The sequence below is a fragment of the Nanorana parkeri genome, unplaced genomic scaffold, assembly GCF_000935625.1.
Source record: "Nanorana parkeri isolate BGI_ZX_2015 unplaced genomic scaffold, ASM93562v1 scaffold114, whole genome shotgun sequence".
NCBI lineage: Eukaryota > Metazoa > Chordata > Amphibia > Anura > Dicroglossidae > Nanorana > Nanorana parkeri.
This window is the reverse complement of record NW_017306382.1, coordinates 433474-445821: the sequence shown is the minus strand read 5'-3', so window position 1 is coordinate 445821 and position 12348 is coordinate 433474. Positions and strand designations below refer to the sequence as shown.

General features: G+C 44.7%; 1 protein-coding gene across 2 annotated transcripts in view; it reads left to right on the top strand.

Moving 5' to 3' along the window:
* Window positions 1–12348, top strand: part of TMEM135 (transmembrane protein 135) — a 292084-nt gene that overhangs the window by 56857 nt on the left and 222879 nt on the right. The window lies entirely within an intron of this gene.

The window sequence follows — 12348 nt, the reverse complement described above, 5'->3', positions numbered from 1 at the left end:
GATAAATAAAAAAAAATTAAATTGATAAAAAAATAATGGAATAAATAAAAATGAAAAATAAATAAGCACAAATAATTAAATAAAAAAATAAAAAGTGATAAAAAAGTGAAAAAAAATAAAGAAACAGTAAAAAAAATTTGAAACTAACGGCGCCCTGCAATCTGGTTGCCATTCTCCATTGATGGGGAGGCGGGGGGCGTATTGTGGAACCTGGCCTTGGGGCGGCAGGGGGAGAAAATACGGCCCCCCTCCAGAAGGAAGGACAGTGTCAGCACCAATTCAGAGATGATTGGAGGATCTACAGCCGAGTGATACACAAATAAGATACATTTTTTTTAATAGTTAAGGTACTTGAATGCATTTTTAAGGTTTAACTGAGTTCAGTGTCACTTTAACCCTCGCTCCATTCTTCTAATAAAAACTCCACCCAGCTACTTACCTCTGTAGGACAACTATGTTCCGTTCCTCTTCTCAACCCTCTCCAGGCCTAAATAGTCTTCAGCAGGGCCGCACTTGTGCAGCGAGTCCTCATTGACTTGAAGAGGGCCCTTTTCTAAAGGTTTCCAGACTTGAAATTTGGCTGTAGACATTCCCTGGATGACTTTATCACCCGCTTTAGAGGGACCCAACTGTCGGTGGTTTCTCTTCAAAGGTTCTAAAATGTTCTTTTCATTTGAAGCTATAGAAACGTTTTTGTTAATCCTAGAGCCCTGCTTTAGATTTTGGGGCCATCATTGCAGTTCACTGTCTGTTTTTATCATCTCCCCTCATGGAGCCCGCTCTCTTCCTCTGTTTATTTGTCACTGTCATCACTAATTATTATTTCTTGTCCTGTAGCGTCTCTGTCATCTCCTTCCTGGCTTTGTTCTGCTCACTTTCTATTCTGTTACCCTCTTCAGTCTCATTTCTCTTCTCTGGTCTGATATCTTCTTCCTCCCATGGATCTCATTTGTTATTCTCTCACCCAGTTAAGTTATTCTGAAGGAGCTCTTATCCCACATTGCTCTGATTTCTCCATCTGTTTGCTGATATTTTGCAGTTTTGGCTCATAAAATTTAGTGCCGTGTGCCTGTATGCGGCCTGTGCTGTCTTTTATCGAATAGCCCCTTAACCACTTGCTGACCGGGGTGTTAAACCTCCTTCCCATCCAGGCCATTTTCAGTGTTCAGCGCTGCGGTATTTTGACTGACATTTATTCCTTCATGCAGCGCTGTACTGAAATACATTTTATACCATGTTTTGGGGACACATAGAGCTTTCTTTTGGTGGTATTTAATCACCACTGCGGGTTTTTATTTTTTTACTATATAACAAAAAAGCACCCTAAATTTTTTAAAAAAAACCCTGTTTCCCTATGAAATGTTATGAAATATTTATTATCACCCCAATTTTTGGATAAAATATAAAAGATGGGGTCACGTCGGGTAAATAGATCCATGAACCCATCGCACTCCTGACCGCTTGTCTCCAGAGAAAAATCAGATGGGTGCCATGGTGATCGACGGACGGCAATCGTCATATAACAGCAGAAAACAGGGACACCGGCACTCCAACGTAAGCGTAAATGCAAAAGTCCTTTTTATTGAAGAGAATACGACATGTCACACAAATGCGACAACCATTTCGGGGTCACACAGGATCCCCTTGCTCAAGCAATGACAGTCATTGTTTTTTATTTGTGACTATTTGTTGTAGCTTCTTTATTTTTTTTATGCTTTAATTTTTTTTTAAACTGTTTTTTTTTTACACTTAGCTTTATTGCTATCACATGTGGGGCTAAGAAATCCCCTATGTGATAGCCAATTAAAATAACAGGTCCTCTTTATGGCGACATCAGGGGTCTCCAAGACCCCTAATGTCACCTAGGGACCCCCACAGAAGCTGATGAAGCAGAGATCTTCTTCATCAGCTTCTCACCGTCATCTGTTGCCGGAGAGTGACACTGAATGCGGAAGTGATGTAATATACATCACTTCCTGCATTCGGGGACTAGAGAGGAGATCAGAGGGAGATCGTGTACTGATCTCCACTGACAGAGTCGCCGTGCCGGTCCCAGCCACACCACGCACAGCGGATCTCGGGACCAGCAGCGGTGACGGGGGGGGTTGGATTGGGCCCACAACTTTCAAAGGAGAACTCAGGGAAGAATAATTCTTAACCCCTTTGCAGTGGGGCTACCCTCCGCACTGCAAGGGTTAAGTGTTAATTTCCATCTAGTGACAAAAATAACACAGTTATGCTCACCTGAACCTCTCAGCTGCCTGACTGTTTCTGCTGCCTTTCTCCTCATTCACTCCAGCGATGGAATGTCCCTTTACTTCTTCACGTCCCATACACTGTATAGGACATGATGACTCACAGGACCTTAGGCCGCTGGAGCAGGAGGGGGGGGAGAGAAGCTGCAGGGACTGGTCTAAGAGCCAACTGGATCGGGTGAGTATAACTTTGTTATTTTCATACCTAGACAAAAACAAGCAGAACAATTCTGCCCGGAGTTCTTCTTTAAACGTTGTATTTCCTGCAGAATCAGATGCTGGGGTAAAGAGAGAAAGCTAAAAGAAAAATACTTGGTTCCTCCATCCACATATGGTTACCCCCACAGCCTGCTGGGCTATTGTATTCTGACAGTGGTGGATATACAGCTGTCCTAATACTCGATCACTGACTGTAGCTGATAGTCTGCAGTCACTGTTGAATGGAGGGGTACCAAAGGGCCACACACTGCTAGAATTTAGGCCTACGGCAGTGGAAAGTCAAACAGTGTATGGCCAGCTTAAGGAAGCAGAACATCGGCAGCCATTTTTTTTTGTAGTTCCTTTTCAGAGGAGTGACTGCCATTGAGTTTTGACATATGCTTTCATACACACTATATGGAAAGAAGTTATAACAATTATTATAACATCTACTACTACGCGCCAGATTCAGCTACTCAAAGAACATTTTCATGGTTCATGTCCCTTTTAGGCCTGCATCCTGCTCTTCCCACCTGTCCCCCCTTTCCGGGATTGCATTGTCAGTTCTCATTATTTTGTACATTCTGTATGGTTGGACCTGTAATATTTCCCATGAATCCTGCTCCTGCGTAGACTCTTCCCCCCTCTCTCTTATCCCCCTGTGGTTGGAGCAGCTGGCGGACTCGGCAGGCCGTGTTCGGAAGAGTTCTGAGTTTTTTAAGGAGTGGAAATCACATTGTAGGCCTGCGTCTTGGAACGCTTTAACATTGACCTCAAGACAGCAATTTCTAGTCCCTGCTGTACCTCTGCCTGTGCCAGATATGACCTAGGTGCTGAGAAATGTGAGACACGAGGCATTCAGACAGGAAAGCATAATGTTTTCTGGAGATGGGACTGTCTGCTTCGAGCATCAACGTGAGCATGGAAGGAATGGCTTTTCTTCAGTCCCGGAGATGTCACCACTTCACAAGAGTATGCCATATCGTCAGCGGAGCTGTGTAGGAAAATATCAAACATTCTCTGCAAATGAAGTGTTATTGTTCTGGAAAGATGTGTGTGTATGTGTGTGTGTCACTTGTTAGTGTTTTACTTATCACATCCATTTAAATAAACCACCACAACTGTCAATCACTGGCCTTACTTCATAGTAGGCTACATGCTGCCATAAGATAGGGCAAGGGTAGGCAACCTTGGCACTCCGGCTGTGGTGAAACTAGAAATCTCACCATCTCTGCCTCTGAGAGTCATGTCACTGACTGTCAGAGTCTTGCAATGCCTCGTGGGATTTGTAGTTTCACCACAGCCGGAGTGCCTAGGTTGCCTACCCCCGAGATAGGGGTATTGGGGTCATTTTACCCTTTTGCAATTTAGTTTAAAAAAAAAAAGCTATGTGGTAAGTGCTTTTCTACATAGTTCTCCTATGGGTCACGGGAGGACATATTCTAGCGTCCTACCGTGACCCAAAGCTCAGTATATAGCGAGCTACAGCGCACGGCATACTGAGCCCGCCGCAGCCGGGACAGATCCCGACATTACTGTCTAGATCCACCCAGCTGCGTGAGTGACAGCTGGCTCTGCCTATCTAGAGCCAGAGACAGCTGTACCCGCCCCGTCCGTTCCACTAGTCAGCGCTGGGCGATCAGAGCGGGGAGGGGAATCCCTGCGGGGCGAGATGACTGACAGTCACTGCTCTCCGCATGGAGATGATCGAGAAGTGAGAGAGCAACAATATGTGTTCGCTCACTTCCCGATCTATTGAGCCGACGTGTGACAGTTTCATTGTCACACTTCGTCTCGAACTATGAGGATGAGTGATTTTCACTCACCTCATAGTTCTCCCTTAAAGTGCATTTTAGGTGCCTTAAGGTGCCTTTACATGTAGTATCAGTCATCTCTGCCTTCCAGCACTGGGGGTCCCCGGTTCGAATCCTGCCCAGGACGCTATCTGAAAGGAGTTTACATGTTCTCCTTGTGCTTGCTTGAGGTTACTTCAGGTATTCCGGTTTCCTCCCACACTCCAAAGACATGCTGGAAGGTACATTGGCCCTGTATGCGTATGCGATGGGGGATCTTCGATTGTAAGCTCCTTGAGGTAGGAGCTGATGTGAATGTGCATTGTGTAAATCATTGCATAAAAATTGTCAGCCTTATGTAAATACCTGTAATAAATAAATTTCTGTGGAAGGTGCATTTTGTTGGAAGCCACAGCAAAGGTGCAGCAACGGGAATTTTGTATGTCTGTGCACCAAAATGCAGAGGTGTAAAATGACTCTGAGGGAAAAAAAAAAAATACTTGTGAATTTTTACTAAAGTGATCCTCACAACACACTGACAACTCCAGAAAAACTTAATTTCCAACAAAAGGACACTATTTTTTAACCCCTTAGTGACCGAGTCCTTTTTTTTTGTTTTTTTAACCCATGTTATGAGCCAGATTTTAGGCCTGAAAATTTCTTCAAACCCCCAAACATTATATATTTTCTGAAAGCCAACACCCTGTTGAATAAAATGGTGGCAGTTGCAAATTTTTATGTTGCACGATATTATCAAACCCCCAAAGTTTGAGAAAAATGCACTTAAATGCCCCCAAAAAAACACAATTAAATACCCATTTATTTAATACAATATAAAATATGAGGTTACAATGAGTAAATAGATACCCAACATGCCCAGGTTAAACATTGTGTGCGTCCGTGAAACCCCAAAAAGTCCATAGACGCTTTAAAAGCCCCTAGAGGCTGGGGGGCTTACAAGCCCACCATGTGATAGCAGATGGTGGTGACAGGTACTCTTTACAAGCTATTGAAGTGCATATCGCACTTCAATAGCTTATTGCTCGGCTCGGCTTCAGGAGCCCAGCACTGACAGCTCAGGGACCGGAAGTGAGCCGGACACACTGTAACGCACTCTTGATGGTGTGACAGGGCCCCTTAGTCTTTTGACTAAAATGCCGTTTTAGTTTTAGTCGTATTTTAGTAATCTGAATAGTTTCCGTTTTAGTCGACTAAATCTCCAGTAGACTAAATCTAATGGGTTTATTTAAAGTGTAATGCATTACTTAAAGGAGAACTATGGGGGTCAGTGTTTTTCCCCATAGTTCTCCAAAGGGTAACGGGAGGACACAAACTAGCGTCCTCCCGTCACCCTAAGCTCAGTATACCGCGAGCTACAGCTCGCGGTATACTGAGACGCCGCAGCCGGGACGGATCACGACTCTTTTGACGGGATCCGCCCAGCTGCGTGAGTGACAGCTGGCTCTGCCTATCTAGAGGCAGAGCCAGCTGTACCCGCCCCCTCCCCCGTCCGTTCCGCCAGTCAGCGCTATCGGATCGGTGAGAGGGGAATGCAGCCCCTCCCCCTGTTACGGCAGAGAGCCGTGACAGGATCGAGAGGTGAGGGAATCCGGTATGTGTTCCCTCACCTCCCGTTCTACTGAGCCGACCTGTGACAGTCTCATTGTCACAGGTCGGCTTAGAACTATGAGATGAGTGGAAATCGCTCACGTCATAGTTCTCCTTTAAGCAATTCTCTAGAATTTCCAAACTCATTATATATTCATGGAATAAACCTCAATGAACCTTTTATGACTTACGATTGTTGCTTCACATGGCTTACAAAGAGTCTTGTTCTCATTAGCATCGAATGTAAAATGCATCCATACATCTGCTCTTCTCTTTCTCCCTGACGGTGACATGTCTGTACAGTTTGTGCAGCAAGTGTTTGCTAGCCGGTGTCCTGCTGGGTAGATCAGCAGGCTATTATTCAGTTGTGCATGTCTCCCTACTACAGGAAGAGGAAGAGCTCAGGGAACCGGAAGTCCAAATGCAGTAGTCACTCCCAGAATTTTTCATTTCGTTTTTGTTCATCAACGAAAATATTGTTCCATTTAAAGTGACATTAAACCCTCAGATTTTTTTTAACATAAACCAATACTGTAATGTGTGCCTTACTGTAATCCATGGTAGTTTCCCTTCTCTTTGCTGCTCTTCCTTTTAAATCTGTATCTGTTCTCATGCTGGGCAGAACTTCTGTTTTGCAGCAGACTGCCTTGTCTCTGAAATGGCTACATGGTGTCTGTGTGCAGGTTTGCAACCTGAGCCAGCACTACAGGAAGAGGCACTCAGCTGCAAAGGGAAGTTCTGCCCAGCATGAGAAGACATGAGGATTTAAAAGGAAGAGCAGCAAAGAGAAGGGAAACAACCATGGATTACAGTAAGGCACACATTACAGTATTGGTTTATGTTAAAAAATCTGAGGGTTTAATGTCGCTTTAACTTCTTTATTACTCCCGGCGTTATTTACAAAAGGTTGAAGAGTTTGGAGAAGGCAGGAGAAGTGAACAATCTAGAACAACATCGCTGATTTGGAAAAATTCTCCAATTCAGGTCACTTTCCAGTTCAGCTATGTTCTCCTAGATTGTCACTTCTCCAGCCTTCTCCAAACTCTTCACCCTTTTGTGAATAACCATGTTATGGTTTCATTTAGTTTTTTGTCACTAAAAAACATGCAGATGACAAAAAAAACCTGAAAATATTTTGCAGACGAAATTAAAGTAGATTAACCACCTCAGGTCCGGCCGTTGTAAAAAAAACGGCCGGCCGAGAGGTCTCTAGATCTGAGCGGGCGTCTTTAGACGTCCGCTCAGCCACACCCACTTGCACGCGCCGCAGGGGACGTGCGCGCGGGTACACGAGCTCCCTCCGGTCCCCTCTCCGCTGTCAGAATGCGGAACTGATGTTCTCTCCAGCTTCAGACGCTGGAGAGAAGCTGATGAAGCAGATCTCTGCTTCTTCAGGGGGTCCTACATTAGGGGTCTTGGAGACCCCTGATGTCTCCATAAAGAGGACCTGTCACATCTTTTGCTATCACATAGAGGGGTTTCTTATCCCCCTATGTGATAGCAATAAAGTTAAGTGAAAAAAGGAAAAAAAAATTAAGTTTCCAAAATAAAATTAAAGTCACACATAAAGAAAAAAAACAATTTTTTTTAAAAAAGCCCCCACCCATACATACACGCATGCAAACAGGTGCAGGTGCACATAACTGCGAAAACGATGATTGCGCCCATTACGCCGCACATGTTACATATCGCCGCGAACATCGCAGTGAGAGCGATAATTGTAGGGCCATCAATCACTGATAACACTAAACTGATGAGTGTTAAAAGCTTTTAAAGCGTCGCCTATGGTCAATTTTGGGTAATAATAATTGTTTCCTAACAATGTAAAAAAACACTTTTTTTTTTTCCCCCAGAATTTTCAGTAAATTTTCTGAAATATAGAAAAAAATAAAAACCCCAGTGGTGATTAAATACCACCAAAAGAAAGCTCTATCTGTCCCCAAAAAATTGTATAAAATGCATTTCAGTACAGCGTTGCATGACGGAATAAATGTCAGTCAAAGTACTGCAGCGCTGAACACTGAAAAATGGCCTGGCCAGGAAGGGGGTGTAAACACCTGGTCTTGAAGTGGTTAAAGAAACAACAATATTGAGTATTTTCAACAAGGTACCAGTAATTAGATATGAATTGAATATAACAACTTGCATATAACATTCTTCATTCCTTGTGCAACTCTAAAATATTAAAATGAAAATCTATATTGCTGTAATGTAATCGCACATATTACCTATTACCCGCCCATTCAGGATGGAACTGGAAGTCTAAAGAGATTAGTTCTGATTGGATCTCTTCCCAAATCGTCTCGCCTTAATATTTTAGTCTAGTTTTAGTTAATTATAGGTTTTCCTTATAGTTTTAGTCATCAAAACTTCGTTTTTATTTAGTTTTAGTCATTGAAAAAAGTGTTGCTGACGAAAATCATGCCGAAAATTATGAGTTGATTAAATTAACACTGCCTTGTTGAAATGTTTTAGGGCATAGACCTTACAGGCAAAGTCCTCAACTGGTTAACTCTTAAACTTTTTTCAAAAAGGGTTTGTGTGTATGGAACCATTGATAGGAAACACTGCCTGACTGCGAGACTGGTCACAAGTTTAACACTGGCTTAAGTTGGCCATATGGTATGCAAATTTCAGCCGGTTCTTGATTAACTGGATGAAATTCACACAGTGGGTGCCGCTGTCAGTACCCTTTCGGCCGGCATCCCTCGAACAGCTGATTGAAAGAGCAGGTCGAAAAATCTTCAAATGAAGAGAGCAGGCAGCCAATGAGCTGCCGGCTCTGTTCGGGTATTCTAACAGCGGGAGATTCCTCAATCAATGCTCTTTTGACTGGGGAATCTGTTCATCAGCCTGCGTGTTGAACAAAGAAAATATTACAGTGGATGGCCAGCTGTATATCTCTGGCTAGTCTAAAGCAGCATTTCTCAACCAGGATACCATGGCACACTGGTGTGCCCTTTCAGGGGTGCCTCAACATTTTGGGGTAGTAGGACTGTGATGTGAAGGGGCCTCCTGATGTAAAAGGGGAGATCTGATGTGACAGGTGGGGATTCTGATATGAATGTGGGGTTTCTTGCGTGAAAGGGGGGCTACTGATATAAAGGGTGACTCTGAAGTAAAGGGGAATCTTGATTTTAAGCGTGCACTTTGATGTGGAGGGGAAACCCCTCCTTTTTTGTGTGGTCCCCCTTAAAAATGTATAAAATTTTAGACTGTGGTGCCTCCCAGATTTTGCATCCTTAAAAAAGATGACTTAATTAAAGAAAGGCTGAGAGGCACTAGTCTAAGGGCTCATCTCCACCAGCCTGTGCACTCATCACACTCTCCCGTGGTTGGAATGCAAGGGATTGCATGCACAGTCTCCTTGCATTCTGGCGGGGGAGGGGGTGTGGCAGTGCCATTCATGTCAATGGCACTGAAGACACACCCTCTGCCCGCAGTGCAATCGGCCGGACAGGGCCGCGTGGTAATAAAATTCCCTGCATTCCAGTGCGGTACGATTGCAAAAAAATGTGCATGCACTGAGCACATGCAGCCATGAGCACACAGGCTAGTGGAAACAAGCCCGAAGGCAAGTCACAGATAGGAAGTGAGGAGACGAGAAGCAGGGGATGTGTAGTGCAATCTGTAGTGCTAGGACCAGCCGTTCTTTTACCATGCAGACACAAAACAGCTGTAGATTCACTTCTCTCAGTAAAGCAGGGAAGGGTTAGACCCTTGACAGGTTTTTGCTTCTGTCTGTATTTCTGTTGACATCTTATCACATACCTGGCTGGAGACTGGCTGGAGAAGGCTCCCCTTGCACCTTGTGTCCCCCAAACTCTGAGGATGGGAACAGAGCCTGAGAAACAGCAAGTAGCACGGGTGCCAGTGGATGGGGAAACACTGTGCCTGGCAGAAGTCCAGCATCAGAATCGGGTAGAGCAGAGCCGAGGTCACACCAGGCGGACAGCAGGGTACCAGAGCAATAGGCAGAATTGAGGTCAGACAAGCCAGGGGTCACACCAGTTGGCAGCGAAGTACAAGGGATGAGGCTGAGGTATTGGCAGAATTGAGGTCAGACAAGCCAGGGGTCACACCAGTCGGGCAGCGAAGTACAAGGGATGAGGCAGAGGTATGGTCCATTAACAATTCCAAGGTCAGAAGGCAGGCAGCAATCAGGAGAAGGCAGGTACAATCCGGGCCAAGATACAGGAGCAGTAAACAGGCAGAGCAAACAGGATCATAGGGAACAGCTGAAAGGCCATCCAGCAACTAAGCCCAGGCTGTGCTTGCCTTAAATAGGGAGATCAATCCAGAGGTACTGCATCACTTCCTGTGCGCCAGATTAGCGAGCCTGTGCAAGTACGTTCAGATGCGCAGTCATGCGCGCAAGTGCCTGTTTTCCTATGGTATGAAAAACGGGAACAAGCACATGCGCAGGAAAACCTGGTTACCTTACACATCTTCTTACGTCCTGTCTTGTCACCATACACAAAGTATAAGGAAATCATGCCGATGGAGAAACAACATAAAACTTGACAGCGATGTACACCCATCTCCAATTTATTCTTACCTAAAGAGCCCAAAAATTGTCCGGCGTTCCACTTTGAATTAATGAAAGTTTTACTGTAATCACTTACAAACTAACTGCTATTAACTTGTGCATTAATTTGCTCAAGAAACTCTTCAGTATTCCTCTCTTTCTTCATACATTGTATTCAGACGGTGAATTTGTGCCCTTTATCATTGACATTGTGTGACTGTATTGACATTTCATATTCGTCATATTTACCCAACCACTTAATTGTTTAATGTACTCCTGATAAAAACTCCTATCTTGTAGTACATAGCAAGCTTGCCGGCTTTGACTCGGACTAGAAGTGTAATTGAACTGGAATCGTATTTAGAAAATATCTGGTTACGCGATAAGCCGCATTGATAAAGCGAACAGCTGTCCAAATTAAGATATAACAATGTATTCCTGTAAGTAACTGGCACCAACGGCACAATGTACTTTAAACGTTTGATTTTATATATTGCCTTACCATGGATTGCAGTGCAGACACTCCTCACTCAACGACCAAGTTCTGCTCCTACGACTAGGTTGTTAAACAAAGTTAGGAATAGAGGAAATCAGCTCTAATATACAGTACATGGCTTAGGGCTCGTTCACACCAGATGCAGTTCGTTCCGGCCAGAACGCACTGCCTCGCATTGCGGCCAGCTCACTATGTTGTGGGCAGGAGGGGGCGTGGCGGTCCATTGAAGTGAATGGCACCGTAGCCACACCCTCCGGCCGCAATGCGATCGGCCGCATGGGATCGCAAGGCACATTATGCCTGCGGTCCGGTGCGATCAAAATGCTGCAAGCACTATTTTGACTGGACCGCAGGCATAATGTGCCTTGCGATCATTGCGGCCGGAGGACGTGGATACGGTGTCATTCACTTCAATGGACCGCCACGCTCCTCCTGCCCCACAAAAAAGTGAGCCGGCCGCAATGCGAGGCAGTGGGTTCTGGCCAGAATCAGGCCGGAACGCACTGCATCCAGTGTGAACGAGGCCTTAGGTTTGTATACAGCAAATGCCAATGTGCAATAAAGTAGTGAATACTGACTGACTGACTGACCAACTGCGGGAACGAGAAATAGACTGAGAAAGGGTGATGTGAGATGAGCTCGACCCAAGTTCTCGTACAGTGTACAATAGCAACTGGTCGGAGAGCTGGTTGTAAGTCTGAGCGGTCGTTAAACAGGTAGGTTGTTAAATAAAGGAAAAATTGTGTTTTTCGCCAATTATTTATTAAAGTGGTGGCAGGACTCTGATGGGTGCACTAATCCCATGTGACACTTGGAGCTTCCTGTAATAAAGACCGCTCACTGCTGCTCTCTCTCTCCTTGTGCAGGGGGACTGGTCTTGTCTCCGACCCCTCCTGTAGTTTTCTGCAGGTATCCTATAGTGGGTGTGGCCTGCTGGGTCCCCCCCACAGCTCTGCTCTCTGCACAGGCAGCACAATGATGATGTCACTGCTACTTATGCAAGGTAATATCTGGGGTTGCAAAGGAATTTAAGGCACACACCATGGACTTATTTCCTTTGTGACTGTTGAGGAATATATCTAAATTAAAGTTTTTATGGCCAGAATTCAGCTTTACGCTGACCATACAGGTATAGATTTCTTTAGTTCAGCCTAACTGATTGCTCCAGCAACGCAGATGGATGAGTCTTCCTTGCTGAGCTATTGTATTTTGACAGCTGGCACACGCTGCTGTCAGAATACTCAAAGGGTGACTGCAGCTTATTGTCTGCAGCCAGTGCTCCCCAGATAACTTTCCATTTGGCTTCTTTGACAAAACCTGATTGAAAAATTGTCTTTTCTTCAGCCAGGTGGAGCCAATTTCAAGCAGTATGTGATTTACATTGTGGTCTCTGACTGTTAGCCAGCTCTCAGTGTTAAGGTGCCCATACACCTTACGATTATAGTACGATAATCATATGCGATCGACTTT